The sequence below is a fragment of the Chiloscyllium plagiosum genome, chromosome 3, assembly GCF_004010195.1.
Source record: "Chiloscyllium plagiosum isolate BGI_BamShark_2017 chromosome 3, ASM401019v2, whole genome shotgun sequence".
NCBI classification, from domain to species: domain Eukaryota; kingdom Metazoa; phylum Chordata; class Chondrichthyes; order Orectolobiformes; family Hemiscylliidae; genus Chiloscyllium; species Chiloscyllium plagiosum.
Genome location: NC_057712.1, coordinates 24,314,819 through 24,331,647, shown reverse-complemented (window position 1 = coordinate 24,331,647; position 16,829 = coordinate 24,314,819). Strand labels below are relative to the sequence as shown.

At 38.7% G+C, this 16,829-nt stretch overlaps 1 protein-coding gene across 1 annotated transcript in view; it reads left to right on the top strand.

Annotated features, from left to right (window-relative positions):
* The window catches only part of sntg2 (syntrophin, gamma 2), a 943,711-nt gene that overhangs the window by 804,688 nt on the left and 122,194 nt on the right, over nt 1-16,829 (top strand). The gene's annotated exons all lie outside the window — the stretch shown is intronic.

Below are 16,829 nucleotides of genomic sequence, written 5' to 3'. Positions count from 1 at the left end.
AGGAGCCCATTTAACTAGGCTTTGTTTTGTTAACAAAAAGTAAGGGTTTATTAATTTCTACAGGTGAGAAGAAATATTATTTCATCACCCATGCACACAGATTAGAATTAAGAGTTGAGAGCAAAGACTTGAAAGAAAAGAAAAAGATTATATGGGTCAGTCTCTGAATTGGTCATGAAGAGCAGATATATTCATATTACAACCATTACAGGGTTGCACCCAAAATGATGTTGCTGGCAGTTGAGTTTTTTAAATTCGCGATCTTTTAGGCTAAAGGCAGTTCCTTTCTCCTGATTACTTGTTTAACTGGTTCAGAGCATTTGAATGAGGAGAAGGCGTTTCTCTAACTATAACACGGGGGAATGAGGAGATAGTTCTTGAATGTAACCTTCCAAATATGCTCACACTTGATTATGGTTCAATCTCACTGGTCCTCACCATGAAGTTCAAACTAGCTTTTAGTAACCCCTGTGATAATGTATTCTTCAATGAGAAAGCACAGAATACGACTGCAGTTTCCAGCAGAACCATTTGAATACCTTTTAGAGTTACAGATTAATATTCACCATACTCCCGACCTCTGATTGTGGCAATGCCTTTATAAAAAAAACTTACATATGAGAGAGAAAGGAATAGAAGGATTAATTGGCAAAATTGGGTGAGGTGGCTTGTTGCAGAGCTTAATCATCAATGACTGGAGCAGTATGGCCTCTACAGGATGTAGATTGTTTTTAAAATAAATTCATGTAATCTTGCCTGAATCAAATGTTAAGGGGATATTTAGTGGAGGGAGAGGGTATATTGGAGTGTAGTGATTCTAAAGTAAGATGTCTCAGATTTGATTTGGCTGAGAAGAGAATGCCTAACTGATTATGAAGTTTCTTAATTTATTACCATGTTTTGATAACTTGGGTGCTAAAGTGGTGGGAAATGAATTTTATTTTTTCAATTCTGTCATGCTCTGTTCAGTTGTTTTTAGAAGTCAGAAAAGGGTTTTGGATATTGAATTCAAAATGGCATTTATTAAAACCCATGTGATTTCTGCTGAATGCTCAGTGAGCAACCTGCCAAGATAATTGCTGTGCTCTTTGCAGGTTTGGGTTTTATGCCTACCAGAGAGAGAAAGAGAAAGAGGCAGAAACATATTGATTGCAGGGCCCACAATAGCAGAGTTGTTGTTATTAGCAAGCTCCAAGCAATCAGGGTGAGAGAGAAATCCTGAGATACATAGAAATCAGTGAGAAAAGAATCTTCAGACCCAAATGAGATTGTCAGAGATGAAGACAGACGTTAATTTAGCAAATCCATATTAAGTAACAACTCATTTACTTGCAATCCGTTTTCAGGGTCTCCAGGAAAACCGTGTACTGAAGAAAATAGTGTCTAGTAAATGTACAGAAATTTGACAGAAGGAAGCTGATTATGACTGTGCCAGCTGAGCAAGAAACTTTATTGTGAATTAGACATGAGTCTTCACTGAGGGTTGAGCATCTGTAAAGATACTGCTGGTATCAAAGTGACGAATCCTGCTCTCTGATGTTTGTAATAAGATCTTTCATCTATTTTTCCTTTTGTAATGAACTATAGTTCATCCTTTTGTTTGGTGAACTAAACCTTTATGTTTTTTTTAAATGTATAAGTATAAAATGTAAATGTTAGCAGTCTCTTATGAATATATTAAATGACTGATCTTCATGTTAAACAAACAAAAGATAACATTTTGAGTCTATCAAGCCAGTTTTCACTCCAGGATCTAACTTATCCAATATATTACCAACAGCTAAGTTCATAATAAAAACTATGCATATTGCAGGAGAAAAGAGTAGATAGAGTCATAATCATAGAGATGTACAGCACGGAAACAGACCCTTCAGTCCAACTCATCCATGCTGACCAGATATCCTAACCTAGTCTAATCCCATTTGCCAACACTTGGTCCATATCCCTCCAAACCTTTCCTATTCATATACCCATCCAGATGCCTTTTAAATGTTGTAATTGTACCAGCCTCCACAACTTCCTTTGGCAGCTCATTCCATACATGCACAACTCTCTGCTTGAAAATCTTGCTCCTTAGGTCCCTTTTATATCTTTCTCCACTCAGCCTAAACCTATGCCGTCTAGTTCTGGACTCCCCACCCCAGGGAAAAGACTTTGTCTATTTTTCCTAACCATGCCCCTCATGATTTTATAAATTCAATAAGGTCAGCCTTCAGCCTCCAATGCTCCAGGGAAAACAGCCCCAGCCTATTCAACCTCTCCCTATAGCTCAAATCATCCAACCCTGGCAACATCCTTGTAAATTTTTTCTGAACCCTTTCAAGTTTCACAACATCCTTCCGATAGGAAGGAGACCAGAATTGCACGCAATATTTCAAAAGTGGCCCAACCAATGTCCTGTACAGCCGCAACATGAGCAATAAAGGAAAGTATACCAAACACCTTCTTCACTATCCTAACTACCTGCGCCTCTACTTTCAGGGAACTGTGAACCTGCACTCCAAGGTCTCTTTGTTCAGCAACACTCCTCAGGACCTTACCATTAAATGTATAAGTCCTGCTCTGATTTGTTTTCCCAAAATACTACACCTCCAATTTTGGTGTCACCTGCAAACTTATTAACTATACATCTATGAACTGGGAAGTTTTGTAGCTGGAGTGAAAGAAGGGAGCTTAAGACTGGAGCTCAGAAGGGCAAAGACACATCAGGAATTACATGTACAGCAGAATACAGCATTTTTTTATAAATTTAAATGAGATTTGAGGGTTACTTATAGTTACTATAAGCCATTGAATTCAACAAAAGTACATGAAATGAAAAACAATTTCAAATTTTTGTAACAAAATTACTTCCTGTTTTTCTTGTGGGAGCCTGTCTTTGAATAACATCCAAATAAATACTCAAATTGATGTGAAAATAAATAGTTACTTTCATTCCAGACTGTCTGGGATATTCCATTTAAAAGCTAGAAAGGAAAGCCAAGTTAAAATGCATTGAAAAGTAATTGCTGTAATGCTTTTTTTCTCCATTCAAGGAATTATCTAGTATTAAGTTAACAACTTGTGAATACCAGGAATGTCACTACTGCAGGTACAAGCAGCAAGAAGTTTATCTAGAAGTAAAATGCCATCCAGATGCCTTGAGAACAGCTACTAAGGCATTCTCAAAGAAAAACTGTACACCGACCTTTCAACTATGACCATACCTTACATTGATTTAAAATTAGATTTTCTTCAGGAGGGAAAAAAGATTAAATCTGATGTGATAAATAAAACATAATAAAACTTGTGTCTAATGATCAGCAATGCCACTAGGTTAGAAGAAAGATCAAGTATATCTGCCCTTCTCCTTGTAGTCTGAAGTGATGTTGATACACATCATGACCAGACTTCCATCAGGACCAACTGTGTCCCTTTTTCTCCTGGATGTAATAATAAGAAAGACACAAGCTGTTGTTTGAGGGAGTAGAAGTAATACTCTTCTAATCATTGTAAATAGTGATAGCCTTCTTCACTCTTTCTACAGCTTGGAGTAATGTAGTATTTTATCATAGTTCAGATAGATTGCTAGTCACCTTCATAAATAAGCAAGTACTGTTTGGCACTGCATCAATCATTTGGAGGTTTGGACATATAGATGTGATGTGGTGAGAAACCTCCACTTTTCCACTCCATATTCTCTAGGCTGTGAGTAGATTAAGTCACTTCCTCAATGAGAGTGATTGAAACCTGGCCACTTTCATTGTACAAAGCAACAGCCTTGGTCAGGCAACCTAAATCTAGTGGAGCACACAGGGATCAGCCCTGGAGCCACAATTATTTAAAACATTTATTGGTGAGTTGGATGAGGAAGGTGAATATACTATAGTCAAGTTTATGGATAATACAAAATAAAGTGGGTGATAAATTGTGAGGATAAACAAAGAGGGATATAGACAGATTCAGAGAGTGGGCAAAAAATTGGCATTTGGAATATAGTGTGGAGAAATGTGATAGGATGCAGGAAGAATGGAGGTGGCTGAATATTAATTAAATGGCAAAAGATTGCAGAAAGCTATAGAATAGAGGGATTTGAGGGTCTTTACCATGAATCACAAAAAGCTAACATCCATGTTCAGCTGGTAATAAGGAAAGTAAATGGAGACATGTCCTTTATTTCGAAGGGAATGGAATATGAAAGTGGGAAGTCTATTCTAAAACTGTACAAGGGATGAGTCAGGCAACAACTGGAATAATGCAACCCCTGATCTAAGGTGAGATAACTGGCATTGAAGGCAGTCCAGAGAAGGTTCACTCAGCTGATACATCTATGGAGGTACTGTTGTATGAGGAGAGGTTGAGTACTCATTATAATTTAGAAGAACGAGAGGCAATCCTATTGAAACGTATAAAATTCTTCTGGGACCTGACAGGGTGGATGCGAAGAAGTTAATTCCCGTTCTGGAAGAGTCTCGGACCAGAGGAAATAATTTCAGAATAAGTGGTTACACATTTAGGACAGAAATGAGAAGTTCCTTCTCTCCCTGGGTAGGGAATCTACAGATTTCTTTACTAAAGGAGGCTGTCAAGGCTGGGTTGTTAAGTATATTCAAGGCTGAAGTAGACAGATTTTTCATCAGTAAGGAAATCAAGGGTTATAGGAAAAAAGCAGGAAAATGGAATTTCAGGATGACCAGATTAACCATGGTCTCATTGAATGGCAGAACACAGTTAATTGGCTGAATAACCTACTTCTGCTCCCACATCTTGTGGTTATATCGCCTAATGTTACCAAAATAGGCATTCAAAGTGTTGTTGGACACTAGGAAGAGAACAACAATTTGGTGAATGGGAATGCCAGGTGAGTGGAAAGATAAAGAAAAGGAAATAACTTAAATAGAGCTTGCACCTTAGTCAATTAATCTATTCAATGTCCACAAATGCTGTCTTTATAAGATGGATATACTACAAGTTAAAATCCTCCCTTGTGTGGATGTCAGAGTATTAGATTTTCTGACGTTGGGTGAACAATTTTTTTCACTCACTGCAGACGGTGAAAAAAAATCACCCCTGTCTATCATAAGAAACATCGTAACCATTGTTCCCTAGCACAGATATTTTATTATTGGAACAGATGTACGTGATCTGACTACACAGATGGTCTTCCAGGCAAAGTTCATTGTAACCTGGAAATTTATGTAATTCACTAACACTTCATGATCCTCTTTCTTTGGTTCATTCATGTTGAATCCGATGAAACAATCTGAATTTTCAACAAAATTTGCAAAGGTCGTGCTGTCTGTAACCAAGCATGACCAACCGAGACAGAGCTATTATTAACACAATAAGGTTCAATGATCTTATTAAAGAACATCTTCTAACACACACACTTCTTAAATTTAATGATTAGATAGAAGCCCCAACACACATTCTATAATACTGAAAATCACTGAATAATTTTTCATGAAATAAATATTAAAACATTTATTTTTCAACTAGTTATTGATTGATCAAATAAAGTTAATTCATCTCTGATAAATTCAAGTGTGTTTGCATAATTACAACAGATGCTGATTATACAATTGAATGCATAATAAATTAATTATTCATAGGCAAGAGACAATTATATCAATACTTGTGTGATCATTTACTTAATTTTCAAACTCATTACATGATTGGCGGCATTGATCATTGTTATAAATTTATGCACTGAAAAGGCCATATCTCTTTATTTTTCTATATTTTTGATTGTGAAGTGGGAAAAGGACTGCTTTAATAAAACAAGGATTGTAGAAAGGATTACTAGACTTACTGAAAGCAATTTACCTGATACTCATTATAAGTGCTGTTTGTATTGCTGATTGTTCAAGCTGGAGTCAGGACTGTGTGTATGAAGGATGATTCAGCCAGCAACTGATTCAGCCAGCTGATTGGTCTATGGCGTTGTCAATGACAAAGGCCTTCTGCCTGCTGATTGGTCTGTGGAGTTGTCAATGGCAAAGACCTTCTGCCTGCTGACAAAGAACAAAGAAACTTTACAGCCCAGGAACAGGCCCTTCGGCCCTTCAAGCCTGAGCCGATCCAAATGTACTACCTAAACCTGTCGGTCAATTCCTAAACATTTGTATCCCTCTGCTCCCCACCTACTCATGCATCTGTCCAGACGCATCTTAAATGAATCTACCGTGCCTGCCTCTACCACCTCTACTGGCAATGCGTTCCAAACACCCACCACTCTCTATGTGAAGTACTTGCCGTGTGTATCCCCCTTGAACTTTCCACCTCTCACCTTGAAAGCATGACCTCTGGTTATTGAATCGTTCACCTTGGGAAAAAGCTTGTCTCTGTCCACCCTGTCTATACCCTTCATGATTTTGTAAACCTCAATCAGGTCCCCCCTCAATCTCCATTTTTCTAGTGAAAATAAACGTAACTTGCTCAACTTCTCTTCATAGCTAGAACCTTCCATACCAAGCAACATCCTCGTAAACATTCTCTGCACCCTTTCCAAAGCGTCCACATTCTTTTGGTAATATGGCGACCAGAACTGTACACAATATTCTACCGAACCAATGTCTTGTACAATTTTAATGTGACTTTCCAGCTCTTATACTCAATACCCCGTCCAATGAAGGCAAGCATACTATATGCCTTCTTGATCATTCTATCCACCTGTGCAGCAACCTTCAGGGTACAATGGACCTGCACTCCCAGATCTCTCTGCCCATCAACTTTTCCCAAGGCTCTTCTTTATGATCAGCTCCCATACAACTAAACAGCTGTCGAACTCTGGAAAGGAAGAAGAAATCCTTATTTAATTTCCCTCATTAGTTGCTGATTTGGAGGTGCTGGTGTTGGACAGGGGTGTACAAAGTTAAAAATCACACAACACCAGGTTGAAGTCTAACACGTTTATTTGGAAGCTCTAGCTTTCAGAGCGCTGTTACTTCATCAGGTGGTTGCAAGCTGTGGCTCTTAACCAATAAGTAGAAAACTTTATATAAGTGTGAACCAGTAGCTGCAAGTCTGCTGCAAGCAAACGAGAGTACCTGGAGATGGATGATTGAGGAGCAGTAAGTCCTGACAAAGCAAAAGGATAATCTCAGCAAACCCTGTGAACTGGGACCATTGGACTGCCTTCCCAGTCTTTCCCTCCATCCATAACATACATGCTTTATTTTTGTCTGCCCTTTGGAGGAATTTTTTAAGGGCTTAGAGTTTAACTATTAGAGCTATATGTCAACACTTCATTATTGTTTTTGAATGATAGAATCCTTACAGTGTGGAACGAGGCCATTTGGCCCATCGGATCTGCATTGACCCTCTGCAGAGCATCCCACCCTCCTACTCAGTGCCCGTGACCTCACATTTCTCATGGCTAATCCATCTAGCTTACACATCCTGGGACAATTCAGAATGGCCAATCTGCCTAACCCGCACATCTTTAGACTACGAAGGAGACAATAACACCCACATGAAACCCATGCCAACACAGGAAGAACATGCAAACTGCACTCAGGCAGTCACCCAAGGCTGGAAGTGAACCCAGGGCCCTGGTGCTGCAAAGCAGCAGTGCTAACCACTGAACCAGTGTGCTGTATCTGTCACTGGAATATATTTATTTATGGTAAATAAATTTTTGTTCAGTACAGAAACCTAGTAGATGTTCTCTGTTAAGCAGAGTCTAAAAGACAGGTAAATTGGAGAATTTTGCATACATTTATAAAATCTTTAACTCTTATAACAACTCTAGCCAGTAGAAGTTGATTTCCAGCACACTATCCACGTGAGACATAACAGCATCTGTGTTTCCAATCTATTTCTCTTGTTTAAAAAAGAGGAGTTCTACTCAAATGACGGGCCCTGAACTTCCTTGTGGGTCTCTCCTACTCATTCCACTAATTTTCTATTGGGAAATCAGAAAAAAAATGAGAGACTGACTTCAGTGACCTTATTCAGTGGTGTAGACCATTTCACTGGGAATTTGCCCATCTACCACCTGAAAACTCCGTGAGAATTCTTGGCATGAATCTATAAAAATAAATTATAAAATGATCTTCCTTCACCTTGCATTATAACTGAGTATTTATTTGTGCAAGTAAAGCAGTTCAGGAATATGTATAGGTGGTAGTCATCATTTGCATTTGGTATGTAACAATATCATTATAATTCCTCTTTTCAGCAGGAATGAATCTGTGAAATTTCCAAAGTCTTTATTATTTACTGCATTGTGCAGTTTGCAACTGTTGTCACTCCCAAAAGAAGGTACAAAATATATTATTTTGAGAAAATGTATTTACAAATGTTTCCTCCTGAAAGAAGCTAACATTCTTCTGACACACTCATTTTGTAACTCTAGCAGGCAATTGGAGCCTGATTTAGTCATCAATGTCCCAGCTTTCAAATGATCTGAATGCCCATGAGAAGTAATGCACTGAGAATGGCGAAGTCTGCAACAAAAGAGGTTTAAGGACTACCAACCATCTGTTGGTGCCATTGAATATGGTGAGAACAGGCCTACCTGGTCATCAAGTGACTAAAGTAGGCCCCAAGTGGGACTCCGGGCCAAAAGAAGAAGACAGTCAATGGAAATTAGGAAGAGAACAACATAAAAAAGGATTGAACAATCTATTTATTTAGCTCATGAATAGCATTCTCTTGGAATCACACAAGAAGTCGTGTAAAATCAAGAAAGGTATAGAAAGATACTTAATTCAAATAGTTATTTTTTTTATTTTGAGGGACCAAAGAATTTTAGAAAATTCAGAATTGTTTCTCAATTATGTTCTCAGTCACAACAAATTTGAACATTTGTAACTCAAAGGCTTGTCATACTGACTATATGAAGAGATTTATAGCAAGAAAATTGGAATGGTCACTACAATATACCCTGAAATTCAAGCCTAATGCCAAAAAGGTATAATTTGCAGAAATTAATCTTCATTTCATAATGGCTGTTTTATGACATTGGCAATGTGTGCTATCAAGGCTTGTGCTTTTGTCAATAATGTTTCTGACAAATATTCTCGTTAAGTTGCCATTATAAACGAATAACAGTTGACTGAAGTAGTTTTCCTTGAATTGTATTGAGAAAACCACATCCCCATAATTATGGTAGATAGTTAAAAATAATATGTGGATTTTTTTCTGTGTTAACTGATATGGAAGACACATTTCTGACAAAAAAAAGTTTCATAAGACTGAAGGTTTTAGCAGTTAAATTGCTGGAAATAGTATCTGTCAGATGCAATATTGCTAAAGGGCTGTTCCAAAAGCTACATATATATATATTTCCAATTAAGGTGATAGATGAGAAGTTTGAATTAAAATGGATCACAGAGTTAAATCTATCCTGAGTTGCAAATAATACAAAAGTGAGTCTATTTTTACACCATATTTCTAGGATCTCAAATGACATTAAAGCAGCCAGTTGAGCCACATATTTTAATCAGATCATAAAGTTCTGTTTTTCAACTAATATGTGCATTTTCATCTGCAGTACTAGAAGATAGTGATATATGGAGCTCTTAATAAGGCTGAATGCAGCTGTCCCAAAGATTTTACTTGTAAAGTCTTGTCTTTGCTGTTACTTAATGCACCTGTTCAATTAACATATTAATTAGATTAATCATTCTTATTTATGTCTTACAAACATGCAAATGTGTGACACCTTAATAAAATAGATTTCTACAGAACACAGATCTGTATATCACTGCTGCCTTGAAATCAGGAGTTTATTTTTTAAAGGTTTTTCAAATCTCGTGAACACAATACTGATTATAGTGTAGAAACATTTTTCTTGTTGATTTATTTGTTTCAGTAAGGAGCATGGTCAATGTAAGGAAACTTTTCCTGAGTGAATCAGTGACCAAATTGGTATATCTAAGAATTTAGTTCCAAGTAGGAATGCAATTAGAAATCTCTATCCCTACATTCAATTTTTCAATATGAGTCAGATTCTGGCAGAGAACTAATAGTCTTACGTAATTTAAGATTGCTTTGTTCAATAGGCAGCTGTTGATAATCACAGTTACCCATCAATCACTTGCCTGTGGAAGGGTCTGAATAGGTGTTGATTATTGTAGCAGGACTTTTAGCTGCATAGTAACTCCTCACAACTTGAGAAAGAATAGGGGGTTGGGGGAAGAGAGGTAAGTAAGTACATGTGGGAATTTAGTTTAAGGTGAGGGGTCAGTATTAGGGAGAAAGCATTATTTTAAAGTAATATGTGCTGCAATAAATTATTTGTGCAGAGTGGGGAATTTGGCGAAGAGTGGAGGAGGGTTTTTTTTCTTACTTCATTATTTCTTCAGCCTCTAGTATTTGATTTCTAATTTTGTGCAGTAGACAGAAAAAGTAGGAGCTAACATTGTTAGCAAATGTAAGTTTTTAACAGTATTGCAAGTATTCTATTGTTTCATCAGCATTGGAATGTTGACTGGTAGTGATAAAATATCTTGGGAGGTACAGACTGTATTAATAGTATTTATTTATTAATTAACACATTAGGGATAGTAGGGTTCATCTGGTTCTGAGCTGTATGGCTCTATAAATGTACAATATGGGACCTGTGTGATCCATGGTATTCATACCTGTGTGCAGCTGTAGGATCTTTAACTCAAAGTTATTGAGAGGCCAAGTTGCAGACACTAGGGCACATCATGGAAGGACAATGTTACTGGTAAACATTATTCCAGGAAGCAGTCACAACTCTTAGAAAAACGTTCCTGATTTATTATCCTGGTAGCAAAGGCAAGGAGGGAATGACAACAGTGAAGTAGGTAAAGGGATCCAGAAGGCAGACAATTTGCAATTGTAGAACAGGTTTAAATGTGAGTGAGAGTTGCCAAGTGGATGAGATAAGTGGTCATTGCAATGTGGTACAGGAAGACAGTCAAAACTGGGATGAGTAAGAGGAAGTGTAATGGTAATAGGACTTGGCATTGTGAGGGATTCTCTATTCTCTCTCAATGCCTGCCCAATGCCAGTTCTGGATATCTTCTCTGGGTTGGAGGTGAATTTACAATTAAAACAGAAGGATCCAGTGATTGTGTTCCATATTGGTACCAACAACATACGAAGAGCTAGGAAAAAGCATGTTCTCCTGAAGGACTGTGTGAAGTTGGGTAATATCGTCATAGAGATGTACAGCACGGAAACAGACCCTTCAGTCTAAATCATCCATACCGACCAGATATCCCAACCCAATCTAGTCCCACCTGCCAGCACCCAGCCCATATCCCTCCAAACCCTTCCATTCATATACCCATCCAGATGCCTTTTAAATCTTGCAATTGAAACAGCCTTCACCACTTCCTCTGGCGGCTCATTCCATACACATACCACACTCTGCATGAAAAAGTTGCCCCTTAGGTCTCTTTTATATCTTTCCCCTCTCACCCTAAATCTATGCCCTCTAGTTTTGGATTCCCCCACCCCAGGGAAAAGAATTTGTCTATTTATCCTAACCATGCCCCTCATGATTTTGTAAACCTCTAAGGTCATCCCTCAGTCTCTGCTCTAGGGAAAACAGCCTGAGCCTATTCAACCTCTCCCTATAGCTCAAATCCTCCAACTCTGGCGACATCCTCGTAAATCTTTTCTGAACCCTTTCAAGTATCACAACATCTTTCCGATAGGAAGGAGACCAAAATTGCACACAATATTCCAACAGTGGCCTAACTAATGTCATGTACAGCCGCAACAGAGACCTCCCAACTCCTATACTCAATACTCTGACAAATAAAGGAAAGCATACCAAACGCCTTCTTTACTATCCTATCGACCTACGACTCCACTTTCAAGGAGCTATGAACCTGCACTCCAAGGTCACTGTTCAGGAACACTCCCTAGGACCTTACCATTACATGTATAAGTCCTGCTAAGATTTGCTTTCCCAAAATGCAGCAACTCACATCCACCTGCCATGTCTCAGCCCATTGGCCCATTTGATCAAGATCCCCTTGTAAGCTGAGGTAAACTTCTTCGCTGTCCACTACACATCCAATTTTGGTGTCATCAGCAAATTTACTAACTCTACCTCTTATGCCCACACCCAAATCATTTATATAAATGACAAAGAGTAGTGGACCCAGCACCAATCCTTGTGGCATTCCACTGGTCACAGGCCTCCAGTCTGAAAAACAACCCTCCATCACCACCCTCTGTCTTCTATGTTTGAGCCAGTTCCATATCCAAATGGCTAGTTCTCCCTGTATTCCATGAGATATAACTTTGTTCACCAGTCTCCCATGGGGAGCCTTGTCAAACGTCTTACTGAAATTCCTATAGTTCACATCTACTGCTCTGCCCTCATCAATCCTCTTTGTTACTTCTTCAAAAAACTCAATCCAGTTTATGAGACATGATTCCCCATGCACAAAGCCATGTTGACTATCCCTTGCCTTGCCTTTCCAAATACATGTACATCCCATCCCACAGAATTCCCTCCAATAACTTGCCTACCACTGACATCAGGCTCACTGGTCTATAGTTCCCTGGCTTGTCCTTACCACTTTTTCTTAAACAGTCGCACCACGTTAGCCAACCTCCAGTCTTCCGGCACCTCACCTGTGACTATTGATGATACAAATATCTCAGTAAGAGGCCCAGCAATCTCTTCCCAAGCTTCCCACAGAGTTCTAGGGTACACTTGATCAGGTCCTGGGTATTTATCCACTTCTATGTGTTTCAAGACATCCAGCACCTCCTCCTCTGTAATATGGACATTTTTCAAGATGTCACCATCTATTTCCCTGCAGTCTATATCTTCCATATCCTTTTCCATATTCATTTAGCATCTGCCCCATCTCCTGTGGCTCCACACAAAGACTGCCTTGCTGATCTTTGAGGGGATCTATTCTCTCCCTAGTTACCCTTTTGTCCTTAATGTATTTGTAAAAACCCTTTGGATTCTCATTAATTCTATTTGCCAAAGCTATCTCATTTCCTCTTTTTGCCCTCCTGATTTCCCTATTAAGTATACTCCTACTTTCTCTATACTCTTCTAAGGATTCACTTGATCTATCCTGTCTACGCCTGACATATGCTTCCTTTTTTTCTAATCAAGCCCTCAATTTCTTAAGTTATCCAGCATTCCCTATACCTACCAGCCTTTCCTTTCACCCTAACAGGAATATACTTTCTCTGGACTCTCTATATCTCATTTCTAAATTAGAAAGCAGCCTGTCAAAGTTGATGCTACTGTTTGCATTACTAACTGAGCTGCATGCAATTTGGCATTGGATGAATAAAACTAGAGAAGTGAATGCTCCACTCAAAGACTGGTGCGGGGAGAAGTGGTTTCCAAATCATGAGGCATTGCTTCAGGACTAGAGAAAGCGGAGTCTGCAGTGTTCAGATTGTCTACACCTGAGCCATGCTTGGAATGATGTTCCTCTGAGCCACATAACTAGCTAAGTATAGAAGGCTTTAAAGTAAACAAGGGCACTGTGGAATCAAGCTTTTGCAGATCAAATGAGTAGAGTCAAGGTAGGACAGCAAAGGAAAAACCAAGTAAGAAAATTGCAGAAAGGGACTGAGAGACGAAACATAAAAAAAATCAGCAGTCAAGACAAATGCTACAAATGTAACAAATAAAGCTAAAGGATCCTATCTGAATGAGCATAACATTCATAAGAGTTAGGGCAAGTTGAAGTGAAGAAATATGATCTGATGATCTAAATATTAAGGGGTATGAGACATTCAACAAGAATTGGAAGCTTGTTTAGAAATGCTACCATTCCATATCTAATCTATCAGTGATGCAACGGTCAGACCAAAATCTGGTTTGGAAGGTTAGAGTATAGAATCAGTGTGGGTGGACATGAGGAATAGTAAGTGAAAAATGTCACTGGTGGGAATGATGTATGGGATTCTGAACAATAACCAAAATATTGGATAAATTACACAAAATGAATTTTTTTTAAGGGGACAGAAATGTGTTTGATTTTAACCTGCATATAAACTGGAAAAATCAGGGAGGTAATAATAACCAAGTTATTTGAATGCTCTTGATATAGTTTCTATCGGGAATATGTTCTAGAATGACCAGAGAGCAGGCCAGAATAGATCTGGTTTTGTGCAATCTAACAGCATTAATCAATTACTTCACAATGAAGGCACCTCAATGTGACCATAATAAAATTGAATTTTATGTGCAGTTTGAAAGGGAGGAGTGTGGGTCTAAGGCTCATAAATTAAATTGAACAAGAAGTAACTATCTTGGTATGAAAGCTGAGTGAGAGTTATAGAATTGTACAGCACAGAAACAGACCCCTTAGTCCAACTTGTCCATGCCAACCAGCTATCCTAAACCAATCTAGTCCCATCTGCCAGCATTTGGCCCATATCCCTCTAAATGCTTCCTATTCATGCACCCTTCCAGATGTCTTTTAAATGTTGTAATTGTACCACTTCCTCTGTGTCAAAACGTTGCCCATCAGTACCTCTTCAAATCTTCCTCCTCTCACCTTAAATCTATGCCCTTTAGGTTGGGACTCCACTACTCTGGGGGAAGAAAGAGCATGGCTATTCACCCTGTCCTTGCCCAGCATGATTTTATAAAGGTCTGTAATGTTACCCCTCAGCCTCCAATGTTCCAGAAGGGGAAAAACCCCAGCATGCTCAACTTGTCTCTCTCCAATCCTGGCAATGATTTTGTAAGTATTTTTTGAATCCTTTCAAATTTTACAACATATTTCCTATAGCAGGGAAACCAGAACTGAACACAGTATTCCAAAAGTGGCTTCACCAATGTCCTATACAGCCACAACATGATGCCCCAACTCCTATACTCAATGCACTAACCAAAGAAGGCGAACATGCCAAACATCATCTTCGCCACATAATCAAAAACTGAAAGAACTGCGGATGCTGGCAGACCTGCTAAGATTTTCTGTTTTTGTATCTGCCTTCTTTACCACCCTGTTTACCTGTAACTCCACTGAATTGAGATGGAATATTAGGTTAGGTGATAGGTCAATATTGATGCAATGAAGAATACAGAAGTGCATGGGGACCTTAGAGATTTTGTACATGTGCTGCATGTATGCAGGTATAGCATGTCATCAAGAAGACTAGTGGGATGCTTGCCTTTTATTACAAGAGGAATTGAACATGAAAGTAAAGAGGTTATACAGGGCATTGATTAGACCACATCACAAATATTGTATGGCATTTTGGTCTACTAGTTTAAGAAAAGATGTAAATGCTTCAAAGATGGTTCAGAGGAGATTGATTGATTCCTGAAATAAGCAGGTTGTCTTATGAGGAGACCTTTAGCTTGTTTCACCAGAGTTAAGATGAGGAGAAGTGAACTTGGTTGCAATTTAGAAAACGCCAATCCCTCCACCACTGACACTTAGTGAAGATCCAAAGTCCTTAACCTCTCCTCATATGCCAAGATCTTCTTCCCTAGCACCATTCTTGGAAACCTCCTCTGGACCCCTCTAATGTCAACATATCCTTCCTTAGATGTAGGATCCAAAACTGCTCACAATGTCCAAATACAATCTGACCACAGCCTTATATAGCCTCAGCAGTATATCTCTGCTCTTGTATTCTCACCCTTTTGAAATGAATGTTAACATCGCTTTGGTCTTCCTACTTGCCAAGTGAAGCTGCATATTAACCTTAATAGAATCCTGAACTAGGACTTCCATTGTGCTACAGATTTTGCAAACCTTTCCCTGTTTAGAAAATATTCGATACCATAATTCTTCCTACCAAAGTGCATAACCAATAAATTTCCCACTTTGTATTTCATGATTCACTTCTTTGCCCACTCATCTAGCCTGTTCAAGTCCTTCTGCAGGCTCCCAATTCCTGAACATTACCTGTTCTTCCACCTATTTTTGTGTCATCTGCAAACATATCAACAACGCTTTGAATTCCTTCATCCAGATTGTTAATATATAACGTGAATAGTTGTGGTCCAAACACTAACCCCTGCAGAACTCCACTAGTCACCAGCTGCAATCCTGAAAAAGACCCCCTCCCTGATGTGTCACAGTGTTTAAAGTGCAGACTCCAGTTCATCAACTCTGAGCTCGAACTCCTCAAGCAACCAACACTTGCTGCAGACGTGGTAACTATGAACCACAATGGGGTCCACCAGCTCTCATATCATCAGTATAAGACATCACCTGGCCCTAAATCTCTATTCTATTTTGTTAATTCTTAATTTGAGTTTTTAAAAAATGTCCCACCATTAGTTCTATTAGTTTGTAACCTGTAAACATTTTCCCTATTTATCTTCAATCTGAATTCTGGGAAAGTCTAGGACCATAAAACATATTCTCAGAATGAGAGATCACCCATTTAAAACAGAGGAGGAATAATTTCTTGTCCTGAGAGTGAGGAATTGATGAAATTTGCAAACCTTTCCCTGTTTAGAAAATATTCGATACCATAATTCTTCCTACCAAAGTTCAAAGTACAGAGACTGTAGAGGCTATGTCGAGAATCAAGAATTATGGGAAAGAGGAAGGAAGACGGAGTTGAGGATTATCAGCTGTGATCTCCTTGAATGGCAGAGCAGACTCAGTGGGTCAAATGACCTACTTTTATTTCTGTCTTCTCGTCTCGTGCTTAAGTCCATCACTAAAGGATACTGTTTTCAAATTAGGAGAGAGATGCGGGGAGTTTTTGTTTTCTCTGAAGATTGTGTGGCTTTGGAACTCTCTGCCTCAGAAGGCAACAAAAATTGTACCATTAGATATTTTTAAAGCCCATTGAATAGATTCTTGGTTGGTAAGAGCATCAAAGGTTGTTGGGGGACAGATGGGAATGAGCAAGTTGGAACACAACAGATTAACTGTGACTTGATGAACTGGCAGAGTGGATAAGTG